Below are 15,582 nucleotides of genomic sequence, written 5' to 3'. Positions count from 1 at the left end.
ATTCTAGGTCATGTCTACATAGTTCTCGAACCCATAGGGTCCGCACGCTTAACGTTACGATGACAGTTTTATTATGAGTTTATAAGTTTTGATGTACCAAAGTTTGTTCGGAGTCCCGGATGTGATCTCGGACATGACGAGGAGTCTCGAAATGGTCGAGACATAAAGATTGATATATTGGAAGCCTATATTTGGACATCAGAATCATTCCGGGTGAAATCGGCATTTTACCGGAGTACCGAGAGGTTACCGGAACCCCCCGGGGGGTTAATGGGCCTACATGGGCCACAAGGGAGAAGAGAGAAGGAGCCAGGAGGGGGCCGCGCGCCCCTCCCCCTCCTAGTCCGAATAGGACAAGGGAAAGGGGGCGGCGCCCCCCCTTTCCTTCCCCTCTTCCTCCTCTTTCCCCCCTTCTCCTACTCCTACTTGGAAAGAAGGGAGTCCTACTCCCGGTGGGAGTAGGACTCCCCCCTTGGCGCGCCCTCCTTGGCCGGCCGCCTCCTCCCCCCTGGCTCCTTTATATACGGGGGCGGGGGGCACCCCATAGACACACAAGTTGATCTACGGATCGTTCCTTAGCCGTGTGCGGTGCCCCCCTCCACCATATTCCACCTCGGTCATATCGTCGCGGAGTTTAGGCGAAGCCCTGCGCCGGTAGAACATCATCATCATCACCACACCGTCGTGCTGACGGAACTCATCTCCGGAGCTCGGCTGGATTGGAGGCCAGAGATCGTCATCGAGCTGAACGTGTGCTGAACTCGGAGGCCCCGTACGTTCGGTGCTTGGATCGGTCGGATCGTGAAGACGTACGACTACATCAACCGCGTTGTGCTAACGCTTCCGCTTACGGTCTACGAGGGTACGTGGACGAACACTCCCCCCTCTCGTTGCTATCTCATCACCATGATCTTGCGTGTGCGTAGGATTTTTTTTGAAATTACTACGTTCCCCAACAACTTGACCCTTCAACATGGATAGTGTCCTCCTCTATTAACTGTTGAACCACATCTTGGGTGAAGAGAGAAGCCTGTGGAAACACATTATCAGGTATGTTAAAAAAAACTCAACCAGTAGGGGGAGAAGGCCCTACTGATTTTTATTAAAGAATATGTGAGACCCGGTGTAAGAACGGAGGTTCGAACCCGTGCCGGCTGGGTGGCACTACACCCTGACCACTGAGCTGAGAGCTCATCCACATTATTAGGTATGTTATTGCAGCTTGTTTTTAGATTGTACAGATAGTGAACATGTATAATGTATAATTAGAACTAAGCAATGTTTTTCTGTGTGTTTGTAAATAATCATTGTTCTATAACCATAACAAACATGCTCATGCTATTTACCTACAGATACGGTGGGCAACCGCCAAGCTTAATATGTGGGCACTTTGCCCTAATTTGAGCGTGAGCACACCATACCTCCTCCAGAGTTTGCTTCCTAACATATTCCGACCATCTAAACGAATGTATCTCTCTTGGATCAACAAGACTAGGAATGATCTTGAACGGGAACACAATTTTGTTCTCGTTTACAGCAAGCAAGCCTGCTATTGCTAAAACTGTTGCGGCAACTCTGAATCCCATCTGTTCGCGGAATGGCATCTCCTTCGTGTATTCTCTAGTGACAATGTCCTCCATGTAATTCATTGTGAAAAATGGGAATTTGTGGTTTCCCACAGGCAGAGGAAACTCTTGACAAGTTCTACGTGTGATCTTGATACTAGTGGTGATCTCTCCATATAGAATACTGATTTTCTAGAGCATGGCAACCTAGTGACAATGTTTACATTAATATCTTTGATAGGTATGATGAAGTTGTTCTCTAGCCTTATACAAGAGTTATCTGCATCCACCCTGCTTAGAAGCCATAAGTACTGCATATCATCGTTCTCCTTTATTATTCGGATGGTGCAAATTCCAGCAAATCCAATGGCCTTCAGCAGTTTAACCTTCTGTCCCATGAAGCTTGAGAATATGTTGCAAACAGATTCTAAATCCCCGTTGTAATGAAAACTCGTGCAGGATTCATCTAAAAACCTTGGTACTCCCTCCGTCCGGAAATACTTGTTGCACAAATAGATAAAATTGGATGCATCTAGAACTGAAATATGCCTAGATACATCCATTTCCCCGACAAGTATTTCCGGACGGAGGGAGTATTTGCATAGTCCGAATGCCTCTGAGGTTTTCATAAATTGGATACTGAAACTTTACTACTTCATCGCCCTGGCATGTTGTTTTGACATGTAGTGTATGGACTTTAGTGATGTTTAGTACAGAATAATTGTTATAATTTTACATTTTTATGGAAACAAGGGCAAAAACAGAAGTTTGGAAATAAGAAAACTACCTTCCCATCTTCAGTTGCATGATTTCCTTTCTTCTTTGCCTACACAACAATGAACTTAATCAATCCATACATAGAAGTGTTAGTTTCTGTATCATTGCTATGTGGATGGCTATTTTTCATATGCATAGTGTACATTAACTATTCACCTTTTTTAGTACCTACAACTTTTGTTATTGTATATATAACACGTACACGTTTCATGTAATAAGTATGTAAGGTGTCAAAACAGGACATCAAAAAGTTTGTCAAATTGCATAACAGTTTGCTATGAATCGGTAATTATCATACAAGTTAACTGATATCATACTGTAAATTGACATAACTGAAACAGATGTTCGATTGGTTGCACTGATTGCTAAGTATGAATGTAAGCATCTTCAGTAGTAAACATCCAGACTGAATAGCTTCCCATATAGCAACGCTAATTATAAAAAGGTGGAGCGATATTGGTGTTTCAAATTAGAATACATTTAGGGCCAGTCCTGAGATTTCGGGGGGGGGGGGGGGGCGAAACTAGATCCCAATCCCGAGAGCCTTAACATAAACACAGTAAAAATACAAGAAAATATGTTAAATGTCAACCAAAGAAAATATAGTTTTTCTCTTATAAATCTTTTTCTTTACTAATACATCCAATTAAGATTTACCTAATTTTGGATCATAATCTAGAAGCGGATTCATCGGCAAGACTAGCAGATGATTTAAGTGCCTATGATCACTTGCTTTGATATGTATAAAGTCTCTCGTCTTATTCCTCCATTTCAACTGTCATCATATTGCCGTACTAAAAACTTGATAACTCCAATAATACCTATGTATAAACAGTATCTATTCAAAAAAAGTATCTAATAAATCAATTATCACAGGCTAGTTGCGATAGTGAAGAGGCAATGTGATGTAGGGTGGAACCCTATAGCGTCGATCTTTCACGTTTGGAGTGGATCCTACGGGGAATCACGAAGAACACGCGGAAGCACAAAGGGAAACATGGGGAAAACGAGAGAGAATCACTCAACCGACAAGGAATCAATCACACAAGCGCTAGATCATCACACACATAAGGTAGCACATGGTTCAAGATCAACAAAGGTAAGGATACAAAGGAACCATTCTTCTCCAAGAGGAGGCCTTGATGTTCTTCCCTAGAAGGGGTCTTGAATCCGCTTGGGGGATCTTCTCCGAAGAGGTCGTGATCTTCGAGGAGAAGTATCCAAGTGGATGAGCAAAGGCTCTCACACAAATATGAGCTAATCCAATGCTAAGTCTCAAAGTGAGGAGATGGGGTCCTATAAATAGACTTGGGGGCGAAGGGGTACATGGGCTCAGCCCAACACGCGCGCACAGGCGCTGGCCGGATGATCCGGACGAGGGTCCGGATGATCCGGGCTGGTCCGGATGGTCTGGGTGGAGGCCCGGATGAGCTGGAGGCCCGGCTGGTGGCGGCGAAGGGCCGGATGTCCGGCTGGTGGCGGCGAAGGGCCGGATGTCCGGCTGGTGGTCCGGATGTCCGGGCAGGGTCCGGATGATCCGGGACTGGGTCCGGATGATCCGGCTTCAGGCTTGAGCTTCGGGTGTCTTCGGATGAATTAGCCGGATCGTCTGGGCAGGGGTCCGGATCGTCCGGGCTCTGTCCGGATCGTCCGGGCCGCCGTCCGGATCGTCCGACCATCCAGGTCCTTGGTGCTTTTTCCTCTCCGTCTTCATGCATGTCTTCCGCTTCCGGTTCTCCTTGCTTCCTAGCTTCTTCATGGCTAGCTCCTTGGTACCTGAGTATGCATAGCGTTTCCGATTGAGGTAGTAACCATGTCTCATGTGAATCGAAAGGGAATTGTGAGAGTAGTGATGTCACCTCGGTTTCAAGAGCTCTTGCACGTGCTCGAGTCATAGGTCCTTGTGGGGTTGGATGTGTTGATGTAGAGTCCATGGGGATGATGGAAGGATGCTCCGCATCATATCCCCTCCCTTCGAAAGGATCCGACCTCGGATCAAGATCTTCATGACCATGGAAAGGCGAGAGGTCTTTGACGTTGAAGGTGTCGCTCACATTGTACTTGTCACTTGGTAGGTCGAGCTTGTAGGCGTTGTTGTTGTAGCGTGCTAACACCTTGAAGGGTCCATCGACTCGAGGTAGAAGTTTGGACTTGCGTTCATTGGGGAAGCGTTCCTTGCGAAGGTGTAGCCACACGAGATCGCCTATGTTGAAGATCATGGGTTGCTTGCCGATGTTGAGCTTGGTCGCTAGTCGTTGTACTTGGCGCTCGATGGTGTGTCTTGTATCTTCATGCATCTTCTTGATGTAGCTTGCACGGGCACTTGCGTCGAGGTTGGTGCGCTCTTGTAGAGGAAGAGGTAGAATGTTCAATGGTGACAATGGGTTGAAGCCGTAGACGACCTCGAAGGGGGACTTGCCGGTAGTCGAATGTCTTGCACGGTTGTAGGCGTACTCGGTGATGGGTAGACATGCCTCCCACTCCTTGATGTTCTTCTTGATCAACATGCGAAGTAGAGTGGAGAGAGTATGGTTCGTCACCTCCGTTTGGCCGTCGGTTTGAGGATGGTATGCGGATGAGAACAAGAGCTTGATTCCTAGCTTGGCGCAAAGAGTCTTCCAAAAGTAACTCAAGAACTTGACGTCGCGGTCGGAGACGATTGTCTTTGGTACTCCATGGAGGCGCAAGATTTCCTTACAAAAGAGATTTGCAATATGTGAAGCATCGTCTACCTTTTTGCAAGGAATGAAATGTGCCATCTTAGAAAATTGATCCACAACAACAAACACGGAATCCTTTCCATTTTGAGTTCTAGGCAAACCAAGTACAAAATCCATGCTAATGTCTTCCCAAGGTTGATAAGGAATAGGAAGAGGCATGTAAAGACCATGAGATTGAGCTTTTGACTTAGCTTTGCGGCATATAGAGCATCGGGTGGTGAAGCGTGAGACGTCTCGAAACTTCTTGGGCCAAAAGTAGTTCTTGGAGAGCGTGGCGAAGGTCTTGTCGTGTCCAAAATGTCCCATGAGTCCGCCTCCATGAGCCTCTTGCAAAAGGAGCAAACGAAGAGAAGACTCGGGAATGCATAGTTTGTTAGCTCTCATAAGATAACCATCCTTGAGGTAATATTGTTCCCAAGATGTATGCGTCAAACATTTAGCATAATGAGGTGCAAAAGATGGATCATTAGCATACAAATTTTTTATGTGCTCAAAGCCAATAACATTCTGTTGGGGAACGTAGTAATTTCAAAAAATTTCCTACGCACACGCAAGATCATGGTGATGATATAGCAACGAGAGGGGAGAGTGTTCGTCCACGTACCCTCGTAGACCGTAAGCGGAAGTGTTAGCACAACGCTGTTGATGTAGTCGTACGTCTTCACGATCCGACCGATCCAAGCACCGAACGTACGGAGCCTCCGAGTTCAGCACACGTTCAGCTCGATGACGATCTCCGGCCTCCGATCCAGCCGAGCTCCAGAGATGAGTTCCGTCAGCACGATGGCGTGGTGACGATGATGATGTTCTACCGGCGCAGGCCTTCGCCTAAACTCCGCGACGATATGACCGAGGTGGAATATGGTGGAAGGGGGCACCGCACACGGCTAAGGAACGATCCGTAGATCAACTTGTGTGTCTATGGGGTGCCCCCTACCCCCGTATATAAAGGAGTGGAGGAGGGGAGGGCCGGCCCTCTTCTATGGCGCGCCCGAGGGGAGTCCTACTCCCACCGGGAGTAGGATTCCCCCTTTCCTAGTCCAACTAGGAGTCCTTCCATGTATTAGGAGTAGGAGACAAGGAAGGGGAAGAGAGAAGGGAAGGAAGGAGGGGGTGCGGCCCCTCCCCCTAGTCCAATTCGGACTAGGCCATGGGGGGGGGGGTGCGGCCTGCCCTAGGCAGCCCCTCTCTCTTTCCCGCAGGGCCCAATAAGGCCCAATACTTCTCCCCGGCGAATTCCCGTAACTCTCCGGTACTCCGAAAAATACCCGAATCACTCGGAACCTTTCCGAACTCCGAATATAGTCGTCCAATATATCGATCTTTACGTCTCGACCATTTCGAGACTCCTCGTCATGTCCCCGATCTCATCCGGGACTCCGAACTCCTTTGGTACCTCAAAACTCATAAACTCATAATATAACTGTCATCGAAACCTTAAGCGTGCGGAACCCTACGGGTTCGAGAACTATGTAGACATGACCTAGAACTATTCTCGGTCAATAACCAATAGCGGGACCTGGATGCCCATATTGGCTCCTACATATTCTACGAAGATCTTTATCGGTCAAACCGCATAACAACATACGTTGTTCCCTTTGTCATCGGTATGTTACTTGCCCGAGATTCGATCGTCGGTATCCAATACCTAGTTCAATCTCGTCACCAGCAAGTCTCTTTACTCGTTCTGTAATGCATCATCCCGTAACCAACTCATTGGTTACATTGCTTGCAAGGCTTATAATGATGTGCATTACCGAGAGGGCCCAGAGATACCTCTCCGACAATCGGAGTGACAAAACCTAATCTCGAAATACGCCAACTCAACATGTACCTTCGGAGACACCTGTAGTACTCCTTTATAATCACCTAGTTACATTGTGACGTTTGGTAGTACCCAAAGTGTTCCTCCGATAAACGGGAGTTGCATAATCTCATAGTTAGAGGAACATGTATAAGTCATGAAGAAAGCAATAGCAACATACTAAACGATCAAGTGCTAAGCTAACGGAATGGGTCAAGTCAATCACATCATTCTCCTAATGATGTGATCCCGTTAATCAAATGACAACTCTTTTGTCCATGGCTAGGAAACATAACCATCTCTGATAAACGAGCTAGTCAAGTAGAGGCATACTAGTGACACTATGTTTGTCTATGTATTCACACATGTATTATGTTTCCGGTTAATACAATTCTAGCATGAATAATAAACATTTATCATGAAATAAGGAAATAAATAATAACTTTATTATTGCCTCTAGGGCATATTTCCTTCAGTCTCCCACTTGCACTAGAGTCAATAATCTAGTTCACATCGCCATGTGATTTAACACCAATATTCATATCTGTATATGATTAACACCCATAGTTCACATCATCATGTGACCAACATCCAAAGGGTTTACTAGAGTCAATAATCTAGTTCACATCGCTATGTGATTAACACCCAAAGAGTACTAAGGTGTGATCATGTTTTGCTCGTGAGAGAAGCTTAGTCAACGGGTCTGTCACATTCAGAGCCGTATGTATTTTGCAAATATTTTATGTCCACAATGCTCTGCACGGAGCTACTCTAGCTAATTGCTCCCACTTTCAATATGTATCCAGGTTGAGACTTAGAGTCATCTAGATCAGTGTAAAAGTTTGCACTGATGTAACTTTTACAACAAACTCTTTTATCACCTCCATAATCGAGAAACATCTCCTTAGTCCTTACTAAGGATATTCTTGACCAATGTCCAGTGATCTACTCCTAGATCACTATTGTACTCCCTTGCCAAATTCAGAGCAAGGTATACAATAGGTCTGGTACATAGCATAGCACACTTTATAGAACCTATGACTGAGGCATAGGGAATGACTTTTCATTCTCTTTCTATTTTCTGCTGTGGTCGGGATTTGAGTCTTACTCAATTTCATACCTTTGCAACACAGGCAAGAACTCTTTCTTTGACTGTTCCATTTTGAACTATTTCAAAATCTTGCCAAGGTATGTACTCATTGAAAATCTTATCAAGCGTCTTGATCTATCTCAATAGATCTTGATGCTCAATATGTAAGTAGCTTTACTGAGGTCTTTTCTTTTTAAAGAACTCCTTTAAAACACTCCTTTATGCTTTGCAGAAAAATTCTACATCATTTCTGATCAACAATATGTCACTCATATATACTAATCAGAAAGGCTGTAGTGCTCCCACTCACTTTATTGTAAATACATGCTTCATCGTAAGTCCATATAAAACTATATGCTTTGATCAACTTATCAAAGCGTATATTCCAACTCCGAGATGCTTGCACCAGTCCATAGATGGATCGCTGGAGCTTGCACATTTTGTTAGCACCTTTAGGATTGACAAAACCTTCTGGTTGCATCATATACAACTCTTCTTTAATAAATCCATTAAGGAATGCAGTTTTGACATCCATTTGCCAGATTTCATAAAATGTGGCAATTGCTAACATGATTCAGATAGACTTAAGCATCGATACGAGTGAGAAAATCTCATCGTATTCAACACCTTGAACTTGTTGAAAACCTTTCGCAACAACTCGAGCTTGGTAGATAGTAATACTACTATCAGTGTCCGTCTTCCTCTTGAAGATCCATTTATTTAACATGGCTTGCTGATCATCGAGCAAGTCAATCAAAGTCCATACTTTGTTCTCATACATGGATCATATCTCAGATTTTATGGCCTCGAGCCATTTCGCGGAATCTGGGCTCATCATCGCTTCCTCATAGTTCGTAGGTTCATCATGGTCTAGTAACATGACTTCCAGAACATGATTACTACACACTCTGGTGCGGATCTTACTCTGGAAGACCTACGAGGTTCTGTAGTAACTTGATCTGAAGTTTCATGATCAATATCATTAGCTTCCTCACTAATTGGTGTATTTGTCACAGGAACTGATTTCTGTGATGAACTACTTTCCAATAAGGGAACAGGTACAGTTACCTCATCAAGTTCTACTTTCCTCCCACTCACTTCTTTCGAGAGAAACTCCTTCTCTAGAAAGGATCCATTTTTAGCAACGAATATCTTGCCTTCGGATCTGTGATAGAAGGTGTACCCAACTATTTCCTTTGGGTATTCTATGAAGACGCACTTCTCCGATTTGGGTTCGAGCTTATCAGGATGAAACTTTTTCACATAAGCATCGCAGCCCCAAACTTTAAGAAACGACAACTTGGGTTTCTTGCTAAACCACAGTTCATATGTTGTCGTCTCAACGGATTTAGATGGTGCCCTTTTAATGTGAATGCAGCTGTCTCTAATGCATAACCCCAAAACAATATTGGTAAATCAGTAAGAGACATCATAGATCGCACCATATCCAATAAAGTGCGGTTACGACGTTCGGACACACCATAACGTTGTGGTGTTCCAGGTGGCGTGAGCTGTGAAACTATTCCACATTGTTTTAATTGAAGACCAAACTCGTAACTCAAATATTCCTCTCCGCGATCAGATCGCAGAAACTTTATTTTCTTGTTACGATGATTTTCCACTTCACTCTGAAATTCTTTGAACCTTTCAACTATTTCAGACTTATGTTTCATCAAGTAGATATACCCATATCTGCTCAAATCATCTTGTGAAGGTCAGAAAATAACGATACTTGCCACGAGCCTTCATACTCATTGGTCTGCATACATCAGTATGTATTATTTCCAATAAGTCGGTAGCTCGTTCCATTGTTTCCGAAGAACGGAGTTTTAGTCATCTTGCCCAAAAGGCACGGTTCGCAAGCATCAAATGATTCATAACCAAGTGATTCCGAAAATCCATCTTTATGGAGTTTCTTCATGCGCTTTACACCGATATGACCCAAACGGCAGTGCCACAAATAAGTTGCACTATCATTATTAACTTTGCATCTTTTGGCCTCAATATTATGAATATGTGTATCACTACGATCGAGATCCAACAAACTATTTTCATTGGGTGTATGACCATTGAAGGTTTTATTCATGTAAACAGAACAACAATTATTCTCTGATTTTAAATGAATAACCGTATTGCAATAAACATGATCAAATCATATTCATGCTCAACGCAAATGCCAAATAACATTTATTTAGGTTTAACACTAATCCCGAAAGTATAGGGAGTGTGCGATGATGATCATATCAATCTTGGAACTACTTCCAACACTCATCGTCACTTCCCTTCAACTAGTCTCTGTTTATTCTGTAACTCCTGTTTCGAGTTACTAATCTTAGCAACCGAACAAGTATCAAATACTCAGGGGCTACTATAAACACTAGTAAGGCACACATCAATAATCTGTATATCAAATATACCCTTGTTCACTTTGCCATCCTTCTTATCCACCAAATATTCAGGGCATTTCCGCTTCCAGTGACCATTTCCTTTGCAGTGTAAACACTCAGTTTCAGGCTATGGTCCAGCTTTGGGCTTCTTCGCAGGAGTGACAACTTGCTTGTCTTTCCACTTGAAGTTCCCTTTCTTTCCCTTTGCCCTTCTCTTGAAACTAGTGGTCTTGTCAATCATCAACACTTGATGCTCTTTCTTGATTTCTACCTTCGTCGATTTCAACATCACGAAGAGCTCGGGAATCGTTTTCGTCATCCCTTGCATACTATAGTTCATCACGAAGTTCTAGTAACTTAGTGATGGTGACTAGAGAATTCTGTCAATCACTATCTTATCTGGAAGATTAACTCCCACTTGATTCAAGCGATTGAAGTACCCAGACAATCTGAGCACATGCTCACTAGTTGAGCGATTCTCCTCCATCTTTTAGCTATAGAACTTGTTGGAGACTTCATATCTCTCAACTCGGGTATTTGCTTGAAATATTAACTTCAACTCCTGGAACATCTCATATGGTCCATGACGTTCAAAACGTCTTTGAAGTCCCGATTCTAAGCCGTTTAAGCATGGTGCACTAAACTATCAAGTAGTCATCATTTTGAGCTAGCCAAACGTTCATAACGTCTGCATCTGCTCCTGCAATAGGTTTGTCACCTAGCGGTGCATTAAGGACATAATTCTTCTGTGCAGCAATGAGGATAAACCTCAGATCACGGATCCAATCCGCATCATTGCTACTAACATCTTTCAACACAATTTTCTCTAGGAACATATCAAAATAAACATATGAAAGCAACAACGCGAGCTATTGATCTACAACATAATTTGCAAAATACTACCAGGACTAAGTTCATGATAAATTTAAGTTCAATTAATCATATTACTTAAGAACTCCCACTTAGACAGACATCTCTCTAGTCATCTAAGTGATCACGTGATCCAAATCAACTAAACCATGTCCGATCATCACGTGAGATGGAGTAGTTTCAATGGTGAACATCACTATGTTGATCATATCTACTATATGATTCACGCTCGACCTTTCGGTCTCCGTGTTCCGAGGCCATATCTGTATATGCTAGGCTCGTCAAGTATAACCTGAGTATTCCGCGTGTGCAACTGTTTTGCACCCGTTGTATTTGAACGTAGAGCCTATCACACCCGATCATCACGTGGTGTCTCAGCACGAAGAACTTTCGCAACGGTGCATACTCAGGGAGAACACTTCTTGATAATTTAGTGAGAGATCATCTTAAAATGCTACCGTCAATCAAAGCAAGATAAGATGCATAAAGGATAAACATCACATGCAATCAATATAAGTGATATGATATGGCCATCATCATCTTGTGCTTGTGATCTCCATCTTCGAAGCACCGTCGTGATCACCATCGTCACCGGCGCGACACCTTGATCTCCATCGTAGCATCGTTGTCGTTACGCCATCTATTGCTTCTACGACTATCGCTACCGCTTAGTGATAAAGTAAAGCAATTACAGGGCGTTTGCATTTCATACAATAAAGCGACAACCATATGGCTCCTGCCAGTTGCCGATAACTTCGGTTACAAAACATGATCATCTCATACAATAAAATATAGAATCACGTCTTGACCATATCACATCACAACATGCCCTGCAAAAACAAGTTAGACGTCCTCTACTTTGTTGTTGCAAATTTTACGTGGCTGCTACGGGCTTAGCAAGAACCGTTCTTACCTACGCATCAAAAACCACAACGATAGTTCGTCAAGTTAGTGTTGTTTTAACCTTCGCAAGGACCGGGTGTAGCCACACTCGATTCAGCTAAAGTGAGAGAGACAGACACCCGCCAGCCACCTTTAAGCACGAGTGCTCGTAACGGTGAAACAAGTCTCGCGTAAGCGTACGCGTAATGTCGGTCCGGGCCGCTTCATCTCACAATACCGCCGAACCAAAGTATGACATGCTGGTAAGCAGTATGACTTGTATCGCCCACAACTCACTTGTGTTCTACTCGTGCATATAACATCAACGCATAAAACCTAGGCTCGGATGCCACTGTTGGGGAACGTAGTAATTTCAAAAAATTTCCTACACACACGCAAGATCATGGTGATGATATAGCAACGAGAGGGGAGAGTGTTCGTCCACGTACCCTCGTAGACCGTAAGCAGAAGCGTTAGCACAACGCGGTTGATGTAGTCGTATGTCTTCACGATCCGACCGATCCAAGCACCGAACGTACGGAGCCTCCGAGTTCAGCACACGTTCAGCTCGATGACGATCTCTGGCCTCCGATCCAGCCGAGCTCCGGAGGTGAGTTCCGTCAGCACGACGGCGTGGTGACGATGATGATGTTCTACCGGCGCAGGGCTTCACCTAAACTCTGCGACGATATGACCGAGGTGGAATATGGTGGAAGGGGGCACCGCACACGGCTAAGGAACGATCCGTAGATCAACTTGTGTGTCTATGGGGTGCCCCCTACCCCCGTATATAAAGGAGTGGAGGAGGGGATGGCCGGCCCTCTTCTATGGCGCGCCCGAGGGGAGTCCTACTCCCACCGGGAGTAGGATTCCCTCTTTCCTAGTCCAACTAGGAGTCCTTCCATGTATTAGGAGTAGGAGACAAGGAAGGGGAAGAGAGAAGGGAAGGAAGGAGGGGGTGCGGCCCCTCCCCCTAGTCCAATTCGGACTAGGCCATGGGGGGGCGCGCGGCCTGCCCTAGGCAGCCCCTCTCTCTTTCCCGCAGGGCCCAATAAGGCCCAATACTTCTCCCCGGCGAATTCCCGTAACTCTCCGGTACTCCGAAAAATACCCGAATCACTCGGAACCTTTCCGAACTCCGAATATAGTCGTCCAATATATCGATCTTTACGTCTCGACCATTTCGAGACTCCTCGTCATGTCCCCGATCTCATCCGGGACTCTGAACTCCTTTGGTACCTCAAAACTCATAAACTCATAATATAACTGTCATCGAAACCTTAAGCGTGCGGACCCTACGGGTTCGAGAACTATGTAGACATGACCTAGAACTATTCTCGGTCAATAACCAATAGCGGGACCTGGATGCCCATATTGGCTCCTACATATTCTACGAAGATCTTTATCGGTCAAACCGCATAACAACATACGTTGTTCCCTTTGTCATCGGTATGTTACTTGCCCGAGATTCGATCGTCTCTCGTCACCGGCAAGTCTCTTTACTCGTTCTGTAATGCATCATCCCGTAACCAACTCATTGGTTACATTGCTTGCAAGGCTTATAATGATGTGCATTACCGAGAGGGCCCAGAGATACCTCTCCGACAATCGGAGTGACAAAATCTAATCTCGAAATACGCCAACTCAACATGTACCTTCGGAGACACCTGTAGTACTCCTTTATAATCACCCAGTTACATTGTGACGTTTGGTAGTACCCAAAGTGTTCCTCCGATAAACGGGAGTTGCATAATCTCATAGTTACAGGAACATGTATAAGTCATGAAGAAAGCAATAACAACATACTAAATGATCAAGTGCTAAGCTAACGGAATGGGTCAAGTCAATCACATCATTCTCCTAATGATGTGATCCCGTTAATCAAATGACAACTCTTTTGTCCATGGCTAGGAAATATAACCATCTCTGATAAACGAGCTAGTCAAGTAGAGGCATACTAGTGACACTATGTTTGTCTATGTATTCACACATGTATTATGTTTCCGGTTAATACAATTCTAGCATGAATAATAAACATTTATCATGAAATAAGGAAATAAATAATAACTTTATTATTGCCTCTAGGGCATATTTCCTTCACATTCAACTCAAGTTGGGTGACAAGCGTGCATATGCGTGAAAGTGCATCAGCAACTACATTTTCCTTACCCTTAATGTACTTGATCACATATGGGAAAGATTCAATAAATTCACTCCATTTGGCATGACGCTTATTCAATTTAGTTTGACCTTTCAAGTACTTAAGCGTTTCATGATCGGTATGGATGACAAACTCATGAGGTCTAAGATAATGTTCCCAAACATGTAGGACACGCACTAAAGCATACAATTCTTTGTCATATATGGGATAGTTAAGTTGAGCACCGGAGAGTTTTTCACTAAAATAAGCAATGGCTCGTTTTTCTTGCATCAAAACTCCGCCAATTCCGGTACCACTTGCATCACAATGAACCTCAAAAGTTTTGTCAAAATTGGTCAAAGCAAGAATCGGAGCATGAGTAAGCAAAGACTTGAGCTCATCAAAAGCGTTGGATTGCAAAGATCCCCAAACAAAAGGAGTATTCTTCTTACTCAAAGCATGCAAAGGAGCGGCTATTGTGCTGAATTTTTTCACAAAGCGACGATAAAAACCTGCAAGACCAAGGAAACTTTGCACTTGTTGCAAATTGGTGGGTTGGGGCCAAGTTTTAATTGCTTCAATTTTGGTTTCATCAACATGGACACCCTTGGAAGAGACAACGAAACCCAAGAAAACCACTTTGTCAACGCCAAAAGTGCATTTTTTCAAGTTGGCATAAAGACTTTCCTTTCTAAGTGTTTGCAAAACAAGCTTAACATGATCAAGATGCTCTTTCATGGTTTTGCTAAACACAAGAATATCATCAAAATAAACTACAACAAAGACTCCATTATAAGATCGAAGTACATGATGCATGAGACGCACAAAAGTTCCGGGTGCTTCCGACAAACCCATAGGCATAACCAACCACTCATATAAGCCAAATTTGGTTTTAAAAGCAGTTTTCCATTCATCACCCTCATGAATGCGGATTTGATAATAGCCACTTTTAAGATCAATTTTTGAGAAAAAGTTGGCTCCACTAAGTTCATCAAGCATATCATCTAAGCGAGGAATGGGATGCCTATAGCGAACGGTGATAGCATTTATAGGTCTACAATCGGAGCACAAGCGGAAACTTCCATCGGGCTTAGGCACAAGTATAACGGGAACGGCACAAGGGCTTAAGCTTTCACGTACATGACCGTTGTCGATTAGTTGTTGTACTTGCCGTTGAATCTCCTTGGTTTCTTCGGGATTGACACGGTATGGAGCTTTGTTTGGAAGTGGCGCTCCGGGGATGAGGTCGATTCGATGCTCAATGCCTCGTAGAGGAGGTAGACCCGGAGGTAGCTCATCGGGGAAAACATCTTGAAATTCCTGCAAAAGAGATTGAAACACCAAAGG

This window comes from Triticum aestivum, chromosome 1B, assembly GCF_018294505.1.
Source record: "Triticum aestivum cultivar Chinese Spring chromosome 1B, IWGSC CS RefSeq v2.1, whole genome shotgun sequence".
Taxonomy (NCBI): domain Eukaryota; kingdom Viridiplantae; phylum Streptophyta; class Magnoliopsida; order Poales; family Poaceae; genus Triticum; species Triticum aestivum.
This window is presented reverse-complemented; position numbering follows the sequence as displayed.